The 15833-nt window shown below is 41.9% G+C and overlaps 1 protein-coding gene across 2 annotated transcripts in view; it reads right to left on the bottom strand.

Annotated features, from left to right (window-relative positions):
• Positions 1 to 208: 208 nt before the first annotated feature.
• RGS22 (regulator of G protein signaling 22) overlaps positions 209 to 15833 on the bottom strand; it is a 1652097-nt gene continuing 1636472 nt past the window's right edge. For both annotated transcript variants that reach the window (XM_078686958.1, XM_078686959.1), the window contains exon 28: positions 209 to 2109. The gene's annotated coding sequence lies outside the window, so the exon portion shown is untranslated. The remainder of the gene's footprint in view (positions 2110 to 15833) is intronic.

The following is a 15833-nucleotide window of genomic DNA, read 5'->3' as shown; positions in this document are numbered from 1 at the left end:
GATATCTTTTGATTAAGAGTGACTACCGTATTCTAAAAATTCATTAGTAAGCTTAAGATGCAAAATAGAGAGTTCCCCACATAGGGTGAGATTCATTGCCATAAAACATGGACGTCTTTCAAAAATATGCCACCTGTTAAAATCCAAAAACTTACGGCTACATTTTATGCTTTCAAAGGAACAGAAATATCATCAAATGGCTGCTTTGCATATGTTGCTTTTTATTGCCAAGATATTGATTGCACATTTCCATAAATAAACATGGCTGCATTTTCCCCAGGCTTCAATGCCTTAGCAAAACTTCATTGATAAAAAGATAGTGTAAACTGATTATGACTTGTAGGCTGCCCAGTTGAGCATAATCACATATCCAGTAGTACTGAAACTCATTGTTCAATTCCATTTCTGCGATCAGTGTTTCTTTCTGAATAATGTTCATAAGTTAAATAAATGATGTGGTCATGCTGCTGTCACACGAAACCCATAAAAGAATGACATCAAGACACCATAAATGTATTTTTAAATTGGTGGCAATTATTTTTACCTTCAATATTATTACTTGAATTATTTTTGTACAAACGAAATGTAGCCCTGATTCCTTTATGAGCACTAACCATAGTTTGTTTTAGTGAATATGAAAAAAACAATGTAGAGCATCACTTGCGGTTGTTAAGGCCCCCCCATCCAAAAGCGGTAACCTTCCAAGTCGAAGACAATTAACCAATGTCAATGTCTATTGTACATTAACCTGCATTATTGAGCTGGGTTAATCACCAGGCAAGACTTCCAAATAATTTCAAATGCTGGTAAATTCCACTTTCCATTTATAATAGCATTGTTTTAAGTCTAAATTGTGATACGCTCCTTGAAAAGTACATTGTAAAGATTGTAAAAAATATGTATCATAACATTTAGTAAGTAGAGAACATGGTGTCCTGAAAGTTGGCTGAGAACATGGTGTCCTGAAAGTTGGCTGATGAAAAATGCAATCCTCTAATAACAAGAGATCCATTGACTACCGCGACATTAGAAAACAATTTGCAGGAGGAAGTTATAAAATTTTGTGAGAGTGAGAGTGTGTGTGAGTGAGTGAGTGTGAGTGAGTGAGTGAGTGTGTGTGTGTTTGTTTTCTCCCAGAATTAACATTTTCTACGTGAATTACTTCTTCAAAATGAAGTAAAACATTAGGCCAGACACCAGAAAAGGTCTCAATACAAGTCAATGGAAGAGCAATTTGATTAGCTAAAGACCCAACTGGAGCCCAGTGATGGAAGGAGGGAGCTGTGGAAATGTTCGAAGAAACAAAATGGCTGTAGGCTTGTTTAACAATATTCCTCAAGCGCCACAACTCTGACTGAACACACTGTAGCCTATTGAACTACAAGTTTATCAAACTTTTTAATATGTTTTACATTTTTCTGGCCATGAAAAAGCCCCCAGATGTGCTGTAAGCTTAGTCACTGCAGAAGCGGGAACCACAGACTGGCGGGGACGGCAGCTTCCTCTCAGAGTGCTTATGACATTGTGTGTAGTATATGTCAGGTGCCTTCTGTCAAGAACTTCTCTGTGAGCACACTGGGACACTGTAAACACACACAAATTAATCAATGATAGCACAAAGGTAAACATCAAAAATACTGACCGCCAAAGGTGGGCATTCTGGACGCCCCTACTGGAGGTATGAGCATGTCATAGTAAAAGGACAAAAATTTATATTTTCTGTTATGATGTAGACTTCCCTCTCATGGGGAACTGTCATAAATGTTTCATTGTGTTAAACAATGGCCAATGTACGGATCCAATCCCTGCTAACTGTAGTAGGATTTGAAGAGAAAGCAATGTCCCCATTAGCTTTAGAATCCTATATGTAGGTCATAAATGCTCATGTATGAAGCCTCTTGCATGGTCATCGAAGAAGCAGATCCTTCCAACTCAAAGTAGGCGGCATTTGACAGTTCTTGTTCGGCTTTTAATATTGTATGGCACTGTATCCACAGAGTACACATTTTTAAGTGCAAACAAAAATTGCTTTATTCTATTGCAGGGTTGCTTCAGGCCACCAGGGTGCTTCCATGATGTGTTATGTTTTTCGTCAGGTGGTAATGCCTCCTAAAAATGAAAAAAATTATGAAATAAAGATGACACCGGTTCCAACGTTAAAAAGATTAAAGTGCACTCAACAGTCTTCAATGATCCTGATTCTGTTATGAATGAATGGACAAACAGAACAATTAATTAAATGCTTTTAGCACATTTTTTTGCCAACTAAATTGCTTCAAATCGCTTTCAGTGCACTTAGTAGAAGTGAAAGAGTCATCTTCCAGTTTTAGGAGCTGCATGAGGGAAAGGAACTTCTACTATGTAGTTGCTGGAAGTGGCAGCTTGCGATCATAACTGCTGAGGCTTTGAGTACTAGCTTACTGGACGGGAAACTAACCCAACAAGGTTTTCTTTACTCTACTCAAATATTCAGGTGGAAAAAAGTGGATTATGTTATTTAATTAACTGAAAAATGCAAAGCGACTCCACACCACACCACACTCAAAAGATAATGCAACAGACTTTAAATGTATGGGTTTATAGATAATTCGAATTAAGGTAGCTTATCCTGGTTAGCAAACAGATATACCTTAGCATAACTCCTGAAAAAGGCACAGCTTCAAGTGTGACCATGAGCCAACTGTGTGCATGAAAGGATGTCTTTGAGTGTGCTAGGGTGTTTAGAAATGAACTGTGATCAAACTCTGATATGAAGTCCTGGTGGGTTGCTGTGGGTGGTGAAGATCTGCCTATGTGTGAAGCTGGACAGCAGCTGCCAGTAGAAGTCACTGACCTACAGCGAAGAGCCATGCCCAGATAACTGAAAAAACCTGTGGAGGACAGCGTGACGGACTGAGGCTGTCTAAGAGCCACAAGGTTACCGCAGCCAGCTGCCCAGTGAAGACATTGAGCATGACAGTCTCTGTGCCCCAGAGAAGCCTCATCAACAACGCCAGACGGTACAAGGCCAAGCCTGGGCAAATGTAATCCTCCTTGTGTCAGTTGGGTTCCTGTACCAACCTCCTATGTCTGGTGAAATCTTGTCTTTGACCCCTGTCCTGGGGTGCCCAGCCACCAGCAGAAGGTCAGCTTGAATCCTGATCTGCTTCAATCATCATTCTATTCCACGCGTTTCTGGTTATTTCATAGTCTGAACCTCCAGTCTGTATTGAAAGTTGAGTCCTGTTTTAACTGTCCACTGGACCTTATGGTGAGTGTTGTGGGTGCTGCTGGACTTGTGGATACCATTGCCACTGGAAAATCGCAGAATCGCTACTGCGACTTTGCTACTCTATCCCACTGACCATCACATGATACTGAGGATGGACTGGTACCATGGTCAGCCGCTGCCCCCAACACTTAGCCCAATGGTTACCATACTCCAGTGGGCTGAGCTGCCAGCACTAGACGCTGGTGACAGACACTGAATCACTATCACAGGGCACAAAAAACAAGCCCCCAGAGGTACTGTTCTACTAAACAGGATTTGGGTGGAGAAGTTGTGTTCGGCAATTCTTGGGACTTATTAGGAGGTGTACTAGCTACATTCCAAAGTGCATAACAAAACTCACATACATGCGAAATCATAGCTTTTGGAATTATCAAAACACATACCTTATCCTCTGGCTTCTTTGAGGATACTCTAATTCAGTGCGTGGACACTTCCAAGTAGATCTGACGATGCATCAAACCTTCTCACACAGACTAACATGGACCACAGACCTCAATATTCATCAGACATTTCGCACTTAGTGTGCGGGAGCTTAAAATTATTTAGTATGAGATCTCAGGCCTACAAAGCACCAGGCACGTACGATGTTCATTGTTTATCCTAATTTTATGTTTAGATTAAAACTCTTATGAGCAATTAAAATTCTTCTCTTTTTAAAGGAAAAAAACCAGTGGCAGCTGGTGAACTTTAAAAGTGGTGGGGTGTAATCCTTGGCTCAAATTCTAAAGAGCTTTCTCTTGAAGGTTTCTCTCACACTTTCTTGCACTGTCTCACTCATTCACACTCATTCTACGCTGGCCCACTCTATCTTACTCAGTCCTACTTATTCTGAATTACCTAGTCTTACTGTGACCCAGTCTCACACTTAGTTACACTCACTGTCATTCTCTCTCACACGCTCACACAGTGACGTAGCTAGAGCTTCTGGCGCCCGGGGCTATCGCTCAGATTGCCGCCCATGGCAGGAAGCGAGGAGGGGGAAGGGGGGGGGTACGTATTTACTCTGAAATTTGTTTGCCAACCTACAGGATGTATACTTTACTCAATCAAATCTTACTCCCGGCCTTATCTCTGATGGTAATGGGCCAACTGCATTTCAACCACAGAATCTTTGGTTTATTTCTATTACTTTCCTTTAATATAGAACTAAAATGGATTCAGATATCACTGCTTCTGAAACTAGAGGCCCTTGGTCTGAGGTAGTTGGGATTGGAGCTCTGTGAAAAGAACTCTTGTGGGGTAATGTCCAGGAGCAGTTCTAAACACCAAAATGAGGAGGCTCACCGCTCACCAAAGATCCTTTCCTCTCCTTATTCTTTTTTTCTTAAACAAAACTTTATTGACTATTGCAAATCTAATCAAAAATAAAAAGCAAATAGGTTCACTTTAGGATACATACAGTGGGATGAACAGTGATACCAATATGGGCGAAACAAATACAATCACTTTTACATTTAACTAGAAGCACTGTACTCATAATCCTTTCCTCCCGTTTTTAGCTCTTACCTCAGGCTCTCGTCAGTCGTGTGTAGACTCCACAGTGGTGGCATGGCTCCTACCATATGGGTTGTCCTGCTGCAAATCGCCCAGCACTCCCCAGACTCGACTCCACTCACGACGAGAGCGTGTAGTGATGACGCGTGTCACTGCTGCATTTTCAGCGCGGCATGGGGGCTGGCCCAAAAATGTTGGCCAGGGCCGTTATTGGTAGCGCTTACGCGCGCTACAAGATTGACGGCCCTGGGACCCACAAAGACGGGACGTCGCGCACCGCACCACCACCACTAGCTAGGTGATGGGTGCGCTGCAGCATTTTGCAAGCAGGTGTGCTTGCACTTCAATTACATAATTTACAGCACGTCACTAGTGTTGGTGGCCGTGCGGCACTGGAAGCCCGTTGCGGGCGCCTTTATAATTTATTTGGGGACACTGACACTACAGTACCCAAATAAATTATAAAGACTGTCGCCACGGGCCAGTGAGAACACTGCTAATTTAGCTCCTTTTAGTCTACTATGGGAACATGCTTGGAGAAAGCGAAAATGATTGTCTTAAATATGTAAATTAAAAAAACTCCTACACATGTTGACGAACCGTTCATTATGGGAGTGTGTATTGGAGATTTAATGCCCGCTTGGATGCAAACCTCCTAAGCCTTCTCTAAGCACGGGCTCGCATGCCATCAATACACTGTCCAGAAGCTCTCCTGTTACAGCGCTATGTGAACTCCGCGGCCCCAGAGTGATTGGGTAGCCAGGCATACTGCCGCTATGTTGTCTTAAACTTCATCACTACCAGAGGCGATGTTTTTTTTTCTTCAGAGGACTCTGCCTCATGCCTGTGCAAGTAATTTTCACCCCACATTTTGTATTTTACATGCATAAGTATTTTTTGTATTACTACATGTGTGAGATAAAGCTATCATTTATTACAGTTATGCGCATGACTACTACATATAATGTTCCGTGCTGAAAGTACATCCGCCTGCAGTCTGTGTAAAGTTCCTGGTACTTAAGCTTAACCTATGACAGGTGATGCGCTAACTTGAGGATACAGCGGCCACATGAGAGCTGACGGGTGGAGGCTTCTCACAGCCACTGACACAGCTGCAGTCTGGTTACGGACGGGGTTATTATGAGTTCAATAGTCTATAATTACAGGATTGGATGTGCGTCACTCCACCTCAGCTTATAGCAATATTTATTTGGATAAGCACGAAACATAGTTGTGGTGGGATGTCGCTATCGTTGGTGCAGCAGGAGCAGTGCACCAGGGCCCTGTGCGGGTCTCCACATCACAATTATTACTTAATTGTACTTCCTGATTGGGATAGAAGCGGTCCACTACTATCATTTCTTAATTTTTTTTTAGTTTTATATAGCGCAAACTCGACCCGAAGGTATGAGTACGCTTTACATAGCACCAGTTACATGACAAACGGACACAGTCATGTTTATGTTCACAGGGAGCTTAAGTGATTTGCCCAGAATCACAAGATGTTAAGCGTCTCTGCTGAGGATCGCGACCCGCTTCGAGGGTGGCCACTCTAGCCGTCCTCCCCTCAGTGCCGTGCGGCCGCCGCCCTCAAAATAGTGCTGCCTTGGGCGGACCGCCCCCCCCACCTATGCCCCTGCGCTCACATTTATTCTCTCACATACCTGCCCTTACTGTCACTTATTCTCACACACTCTGACTCATTTATTCACTGACTCTCACTTTAACTCAGACAAAGTCATACAGCCATACTCACAGCGCTGGAATGGGGAAGGCACCTTCATGTACCTGTGTCAGCAATCAAACAATGTCACTAGCTGCCTCCGTTTAGTGCTGGACCTGAAGCAGGTCTTCATTTTATTTTTATTATGTCAAGAATGAATACTTATTCACTCTTGATACAATAAAAATTGACCACAAAACAAGAAGGGTGTAGTGTAGCCGTGGAGCCCATTAAGGAGATTCGCCATTGGTTCAGGGATGTCTATCTATCTATTAAATATTTATTTGATTTTCACTCTTCGTCATCTGTGGAATGGGTCAGAGTGAGCAAGAATGAGTGACAGTAAGGACCAGTATGTGTGAGAATGAGTCATAGTAAGACTGAGTAATTCAGAATGAGTGGCACTAAGTGAGACAGTGTGCGCCAGAGTAGAAAGAGATTGTGTGATTTAGTGAGAACTGAGTGAGACAATAAACTTAGTGTAAGAAAGTGTGAGAGAACCCTTCAAGAAAAAGGTATTTGTAATTCGAGACCAGGATTACGCCTCACCTCTTTTAAAGGTCACCAGCCGCCACTGAAACCAACTATCATTATACGTACGGTTCCAAGGAAAATACAACTAGGTGAGGATTATCATATGTAATTTAAACATTGTTGGTCTTTTATGTGGTCCTTTACAAACAAAAATACTCCCAAGCCATGCCCCAATGTTGTGGGTGCAAAATATTACCTTGGAAACTTGAAAGATGCAAAATCACTCAGACTAAAAAAGGAATGACTTCATAATGTGATTTATCGAATAGAAATCCTCGGATTACAAGGAAACTGAAATAACATGATAGTTGTATCTAAAGAGCACCCACGTTTGATTATAAAAACAAGGGGCCCGATTCACAAAACTAATCTGAGACAAAATCCTAACTTTACGACTTTGGGTATTCACAAAAGGCATTTAGTAGTCGTAAAGTTAGGATTTTGTCTCAGATTACTTTTGTGAATTGGGCCCAAGGACTCTACAAGCAGTAGCTGTACATGTAGCCACATGTTTGGTGATTAAACCCTGTATTACAGTAGGTAAATCTACAGTCACCATCTTGTATGTCCTAACAATAAGCAGCGAAAACAATGTGACTACTGTAGGTCTAATTTCTCTTCTAGAAGGTTGCTTCATTTGCAAAAATCCAATCGATATACATTAAACATCATTGAGTGTGTTCAGACCCATCAACCCCGCTACTGGAATAGGAGAGTCTACCGACCCAATCTGTAATACCAACTTTTAGCTAGATGAAAAGCTAAAGGATCTTGGGAAATAAATGTGAAACTGGCCTGAGGATGAAGGCATGCAGTAATATCTGTAAATAAGGAAATATACAATACAAATAGCCACCCTACTTGTGTTGTGAAATAACCACCACTAAAAAGATAAATATATGCATAAGAAGATCAAATGGCAAAGATTTCAGTGGTTGAAATAACTGGGCTTGAAGTGATTTAAGAACCAGCGATGGGTCATATGTAGGCAAAATCACTTCTGAGGTGGACTTAGACAAACGTTGTAGCAGAGGAGTCACCAATGGTTTCACGTCTGCAAGCAACCTCCAGGTTCTCAGAGCGTTGATACTGACACTCATAGGCCATTCTGGGTGAACACGGCTAGACCCTTTTGAAAATCTTTAAGTATTAAGTCAAGATTCTTCTGGTGGGCTAAACTAAACTAGGCACATCACTTTGGTGCTGTACCATGACTGAAAGGACACCCAATCCAGAGTGCATCTTTGTACTGGTTCTGCATTAGTTGTGTGCCAAAATATCAACCTCAGAAATATTGCCCCACTCATAAACAGACTCCAAAATATTGAGAATGTTCGGAACCAATGGTGCACGTACAAAGAAACATGAAGGATCACTGTGGGGAGTTTTTTTTTATATGATCACAAAAGTACTTGCGGTGAATTTGAACCATACCTATGTGATCTATACTGTTGCTTGTTATTGATTGGGACTTCAATGCACATCGATATTGTGAAATCATTATAAGTGCTGGTCTATATTTAAAACTCAAAAGCTTGAAACCACATTCTGTGGGACTAGTCAAATTCTCTACTTCTATTCATTCAAGCTCCATAATGAGAGAAATGCCCCAAGCAGCCGCATGCTCCTTAAGCTACCGCATTCAAGACGGGAACAGCCCTAATATTCAAGGAGGTGAGGAGGTTCTACGCCATATTTCTCAGAAATAAACAACTAGCTCATGAGAACAGAATGACACCTTTAACCACATTTCCCCAGGCTCTCTCAAGTTTCACATTCACCCTAGGATGAACCCGATAGGAGCAAAATGTATAGAGCATGTCTTACATGGAAAGCATTTGCGCCAGTTCGTCTTGGAATCTTGTGCAAAATCCTTCATAAAATCTAGTTGTGTATTCTGGCTAACAGGTTGATTACTGGTATTTTCGATTATCTGCATATCTCTAGGAACACCGTCTTGGAAAACCAGAAACCCCATGATGGATTCAACACTTGGCTGTCAGTATCTCAGCTTTGGAATCCCTTTACGTGAACCACGGACAAGATAGGACTGGCCTCTACCCACCGATTTATCTCAGTCATTAACCTGGCCAATAGACAGGGCCTATCTAGTAAGCCCCAGTGTCGGTTGACAAAAAACCTTTGTGACCATTTCGCACATTCACTCCATCACAGCAGTCCCACATAACTGCTTCATGCTCCTTCAATTTCGACATCATTCTGAACATATATTCTCCAACAGGCTTGCACTGTGCTGGGGGATACTAACTTCCCAGCCTTCTTTTTTTTATTTTCTTCGCATTTTTATAGAGCGAAATTGTATTGCTTTTCCTATTACTGTGATTAAAATTGTGCCATCATGATGCAAGGTAGACCTTGGATTGGTTGAAGACTGTGCAGGCAGCATCTGGCATGCAATTGCTTACCAGGAATAAGTCACTTGGGAAGATAATCACCAAAGTCAGCAGCATTCCCTGCTGCTCAGGGTATCACCTTGAATAGGGCACTCTTATCTGAAGCTGAGCACTAAGTAATGTTTTTTGCTGGGGAGATTGGCGCATCGCAACGTCAGACCAAATAGATGGAACCAATGGAGCAGCCACATAGCAGTGTGTTGATCGTAAGGAGCACCAAATCACTTGTGAGATATACACAAATCCACTAGAGGAACAGGCTGCTTCAGACATTTGATGCACTTTATACACCTTTGGGCTTTGTAGGTGCAGCGGACATCCCTTCTGTAGATTGTTTAATCAGAGCCCCATTGTAGATCCAACCTAATCTGAGATGATACTTGTGCACAATCCTTGCAAGATTTCGACCAGCTGGTACATTATTCCAAAAGACAATTCATCCAAGGTTTCATATGTGCTGGAATTCACTGCAACAGGAATACTGTTGTCACCATGAACCTTTGCACTTTGACCCAAATCTTCTGGAATGATGGACAGGGTATGAGCCAGACTTCTATATTAGAAGGAACTTGTACCCCCTACACAAGCATAGTCTCCAGTTAAGTCACCATCTTTGTGAACAATTATGGCACTGTTTTGATGAGAACAGGCAACACAACAAGTTCACATTTCTCATCTAGTACAGTGAATCAGAGATATTTCTGCTAAAGGGGCAAATTATACATGGTGATAGGCATAATGACTTAAAGTCACATTAGCTGATCCATGGGTTGCATCAATTGCAGTTTCATTAGTAATGTTGCCATGTGGGGCCATTTACCTTGCACTCACTTATTGATGCGCTCCAGGTCCAGAACAAATCAAAACTTGACAAACACTTTATCCACTATGAATATTATGGAGAAGATCCTGCATGCTCTACCGTGGAACCTCAGTCACTAATCTTGTCCTTCAGAGCTCACAATACACTCCGGCAAAGCTATGTTCCTATTCGTATATCTGGGAGTGCAGCACCCAAAAGGGATGATGGGAAAAGGCCACTCCAAAAAATGTTCATTGACAATAATCATGCATCTTTTATTAACAATCTCCAGGCTGGTAAAAAGCCGAAATTCTTACGATCGAAAGAGTATCTACACACATCTGCACCCATCTCGGAATAATCATAACAGTTGTGGTTGCCATGACGAGCCTCACTCCTGGATGCTTGAAATAATATTTTTTTTGATACCTGATATAAGGATGACTCGTGATTGTGTAAAACTCAATGACTTCCTGTAGGAAGGTTGGATCCTTCTAGCATTGTTACCCCCACTTTTTCCCTGGTGCCAGTGTGTTTTCGACTTTATCTGCAGGGATCCTGCTAATCAGGACTCCAGCAACTGTGCTTTCTTCCCAAAATTGACATGGTAACTACTTTGGTATCTCCACACTTTGCTACTGGTGTACCCTTGTAAGTCCCTAATATATTGCACTTAGGACATAGGTACACCATGGGTCTTCCATGGGCTGCAGCATGTATTATGCCACCCATGAGAGTCCACTTAAACTGTGACTAGAGGCTGCCATTGCAGCCTGTGTGAATTGGTGCTTGCACGTCTCACAACAGATATGTTTTCTTATGTCAGCTCACGCAACAAGTTGCTGGCGCCACTCACACTGTGGGGCACCTCCTGGATCCAGTTTTTTCCCAATCTTAATTCTTTGAAGGTACCTACTCCTCTTCCTATGAAGTAGATGGATCATTCTGTGATCTCTCTGTCTATTTGCCTAGTAGGCCAGAACCAGTCTTCCCGCTCAGTTCTTAGTTTCAAAAGTCCTTGGCACAAGCTTGACCTCCAAAAATGTGAAGACTTTCTACAGACATGGTGCCCGTTGCTGGAACCCAATGTGCAAGATACAAACAAAAAAATTCAGGACTGGCTCTCCTCTGGGTTAGATATTTTGTCCCCGTTAGATCAGCACAGGGCAGGAAAAAGCAGGCTGCACCCTGGCTCACATACTCTCCGATATTGGCAAAAAGGAACAATAAGGTCCTGAAATATTCTTGGAGGCAATCATATGAAAAGTATTATATAGCGCTGCCATTAAGTTATACCACAAATTGATTAAGAGATTCAAAGCTGAATACTTTGCCAACGTAATAAAGAATAGCAATAATCCAGCAAAAGTAATCCTCTCTCTCCTTAACAGTCTAAATAAACCTGTACTTGCTGTGGAGCATATGGAAGTCTCAAATGACCACTGTGAGAAGTTGGCAAGATATTTTATCAATAAAGTAGAAAATATCAACTTTAGCTTAGTCCCTAAGATCATTGACTCCTGTCCAGTCGCTCTAATAGGCACTATCTTGCATTGTCTACCCCCGATAACCCTGCCAGAGTTGCATACGTTGTAGAAGAAAGTTAAATGAGGCTCCCCTGCAGACCCTCTTGCTTTTGAAACTTTGGGACTGCCTCTCTCTACCCTGTCTCAAACTTATTAACCTTTCACTGACTTCGGCATCTGTACCAATCTCCTGGAAGCATACCAGTTATTCCACTCCTGAAAAAAACCATTTTGGACACTTCCAAACCAGAAAATAAACGTCCTATTTCTCTTCTGCCGTTCCTTGCTAAAGTAACAGAGATCCATGTTAATGCTATCTTAACCAACTTTTTAGAAGAAAATCACTTTCTGGATATCTCCAATATTATGTTGTAGGTCACGGCATAGTACTGATTCAGCTCTTCTTGCAGTCACTGAGCAACTCCGCAGCGTCTTAGATGAAGGCAGTTTCTCTATACTGATTCTGCTCGACTTAAGAACCGCTTTTGATACTGTATATCACAACATCCTGCTTTAGTGCCTGCGAGAGATTGGGGTTGGCGGCTCTGCTCTTACTTGGCTCACCTCCTTCCTTGCCGACCACTCTTTTTCAGGTGGTGTCCCCGCCTTTTAGTTACAACTGGCACACTCTACACCACACTGCCCCCAGGGCTCCTCTCTGAGCACTATGCTGTTCCACATCTACATTCAATATGCCAAAAACAGAGAGTCCCCCAATAAAGCCAAAAGGGACTAGGTAGTTCAACAAACTAATAATAAGAGGATTCCTATTGTGCTAAGAAAGTATTTTCTTAATCAATCAATCGTCTAACAGAATGCACTGTGCCAGAGGTATATGAAAACAAGTTACTTACCTGTAACTTTGGTTCCCCAGTATTGGTAACTTTTATAGATTCCCATGCTTTGTATCATTGCCCCATTGTCGGAATGGGCGCCTCGGTAAACAAAAAATACCATAGCAGTAGGTACAAAAGAGAAAGGAAGGCCTAGGCCTCATCTTATTTTGTAGCATATCCACCTCTTTTTGTAAGAGACCAAAAAACTGCAACAACCAATCAGAGTAGCCTCACCCCATAGAACCTTCCTGAGAGAGCCTCAGAGCCTCAGATTTTCGTAGCCGTTTGTAACCGAACCACATTTGCAAGAGGCTGAGCTTTCCCAGGGGAGGAGGGTGGGCGCATGGGAATCTATGAAAGTTACCAATACTGGGGAACCAAAGTAACAGGTAAGTAACTTGTCTTTTTGCCCCAGTATTGGAACTTTCATAGATTCACATGCTTTGTATCAGAGTAGCTAGCAGTAAGCAATAAGAGCACATTTTCTTACAAGAGTATCAACACATCTTAGTAAACTGCTTTTCATAGGAAGCAACTATATCTTGTTATAACAAATAGGAAACATTATCTGATACAAAATGTGCAATCATAGGAAGGAGGGATAGTAGGGAAAGCTCACCTCTCATTGGAAAAGATTTCTCAGGACTGCTTGTCCGACTGCAGCTTCGCTTCTTGTGGAAGAGTCCAAGCAGTAATGCTCTGTGAACGTGTGGGTACTACTCCACGTAGCCGCTCTACAAATGTCTCTGATAGGGACCCCAGCGAAAAGAGCTGCAGAGGATGAGACTGATCTAGTTGAATGATCTCAAACATGTCTGTCTAGCGGCTTGCCCGCATCCTGGTGACAAAAGTGAATTGCACTGGAAATCTACCTTGAAATGCTCTGTTTTGAAAGAGGAAACCCCTTCCGTGGTGCACTGTACGCAACAAAGAGCTGTGAAGTCTTTCTGAAACTTCTTGTTCGTTCTAGATAAAAAACATCTCTGGACAACTAAGAAATGTAGAGATCTTTCTGCTGGAGACGATGGTCGAGGTAAAAAAGATTTCAGAACCACCGGTTCGTTCAAAAGGAAATCCGAAGGGACCTTCGGAATGAATTTTGGATTTGTTCTCAGGATTAGAGTGTCCTTCTTGAACTGCATAAATGGTTCCATAATAGTAAGAGCTTGGAGCTCACCTATCCATCTAGCCGACGCCAGGGCTAAGAGAAGAGCCACCTTCCATGAAAGGAACTTAAGATCCGCTCTGTGAATAGGCTCAAATGGGGATCTCATGAGATGACCCAGAACCAAATTGAGTTGCCAAACAGGAGGTGGAGGCCGGACTGGCGGAAAAACTCTGAAGAGACCCTTTAGGAATTGCTTGATAATCCTTGCAGACCAAAGAGAAGGACCTGAAGCTGTTCGTCTGAATCTGGAGATAGCTGCCAGGTGCCCTTTAATGGAGGAATGTGCCAAGCCTGACTTAGCCAAAGAAAGAATGTAAGGTAAAACCTGGTGAGGAGCAGAAGTGTACGGATGGAGATTCTCTTGCTGGCACCAACCCTCACATGCATCAATCTAGGATTTTGCATTTCTTAAATAGCGAAAATTAAGGAATCGCTATTTAGGAAATGCAAAATCCTATGCATCAAGAAATCCTAAAAGTTTTTAGGATTTCTTAATTTTCGGAAATTGCGATTCCTTAATTGCGAATCGCAATTAAGGAATGGCATTACATTGATTCCTACGGGCCTAGAGGCCCATAGGAATCAATGCCGTTTTGCATTTTTATTGTTTGCACTCGCAATTTGTTGATGCATTGCAAGGGTGCAGAGGGGGGTCCAAAGGACCCCCCCCCTGCACCCCTGAAATGTATTTTCAAGTGCACGTTTCACACACACATGTCCTAAGGACATGTGTGTCTGTAACATGCATGTTTAAAAAATGCATTTTTTTGCTTTTTTTTAAATTTTCGCAAATTAACACGAGGGTCAACCTTGTGTTAATTTGCACCTCCTATTTTAGAATTCGCATTTTTAAAAAAAATCATGCATTGCATTTAAGGAATCGCACACATGCGATTCCTTAAATGCAAACGCATTTTTTAGAAGTGCAAAAAATTCCTAAAAGTTTCATGCATAGCAAAAAGTGATTTTGGAATCGCAAACGGTGAATTTTCCGATTCGCACCGTTTGCGATTCCAAAAACCTTTGATGCATGTGGGGGCATGTGCAGAAACGTTTCCATTTGGCACGATAAGTCTTATTTGTACTTGGAGCCCGGGATTGAGACAGTATGTCCTTACACTCCAAAGTGATTTTCAAATCATGGAATTCTCGGTGCTCAGGAGCCACGCTGTCAATTGGAGTGAGCACGGGTCTGGATGTAGCACTTGGCCCTGATATGCAGAAATTTTAGGAAGATACCCCTATATTGAAATACAGGGACGGGGGTAAGTTTGAATACAAGATGAAAGGCCCTGCGGTTTGGTCCCTTGGATCCTTATAAAGGTATGAGAGAGAAGGAATTGGTATCTACCCTCTAGGTGTTCTATCCATTCCTTTTGAATATTTAAACTGTACGTGTTCTATAAAGGCAACAGGACCTTAAGGTCAAATATTTCCAACTAGGGCTTACAATCCCAGATCAAAAACCTTTTTCAAAGAAGGGGATATTGTTTTTTAGAAGTTCGAAAAGCATGTTTATTTGAAACCTCCCTATGGGTTACAATCTATAAACAGAATATATTAAAAACATCATAAACCATACACAATTAAAAAAGCATACACAATCAAAAAAGCAACTGAATTAAAGAGCAATCACAAAGGACAGTCGACGCGGCGTTTCGGTGTGTGGGAATCTTATCACCTTCATCAGGACAAAATTATTCGACGATGTACAATCTAGAAGTAGAAACAATTGTTTAGATGCCTATATCGTACAGTGCACAGTAATCATTTTCTAATGGTTACTAAGACTTATTCTATGGTCAATAAAACCACATTCTATGATAGGCAGAGGTGATAATACATCCATTCCTTTTCTCTCAATCTAGACACTCGTAGGTTTACTCTCAGTGTCTATCTCTTTTACCTTACTCTTTAATTAGCTCGATAGACCTTAAGACTTCTGGTTTAGTCTAAAACTATGGTCATGAATACCTTGTGGGATGGAAATCCTCAGTTCAACCCTCTTCTTTTTATTGGGGGGGATTAGTCAATTAATTTCTTCAGATTTTCTTGAAACACGTTA

Source organism: Lissotriton helveticus, chromosome 4_1, assembly GCF_964261635.1.
Source record: "Lissotriton helveticus chromosome 4_1, aLisHel1.1, whole genome shotgun sequence".
NCBI classification, from domain to species: Eukaryota; Metazoa; Chordata; class Amphibia; order Caudata; family Salamandridae; genus Lissotriton; species Lissotriton helveticus.
Note: the sequence above shows the minus strand (reverse complement) of the source record. Positions and strands in the feature narration are given on the sequence as shown.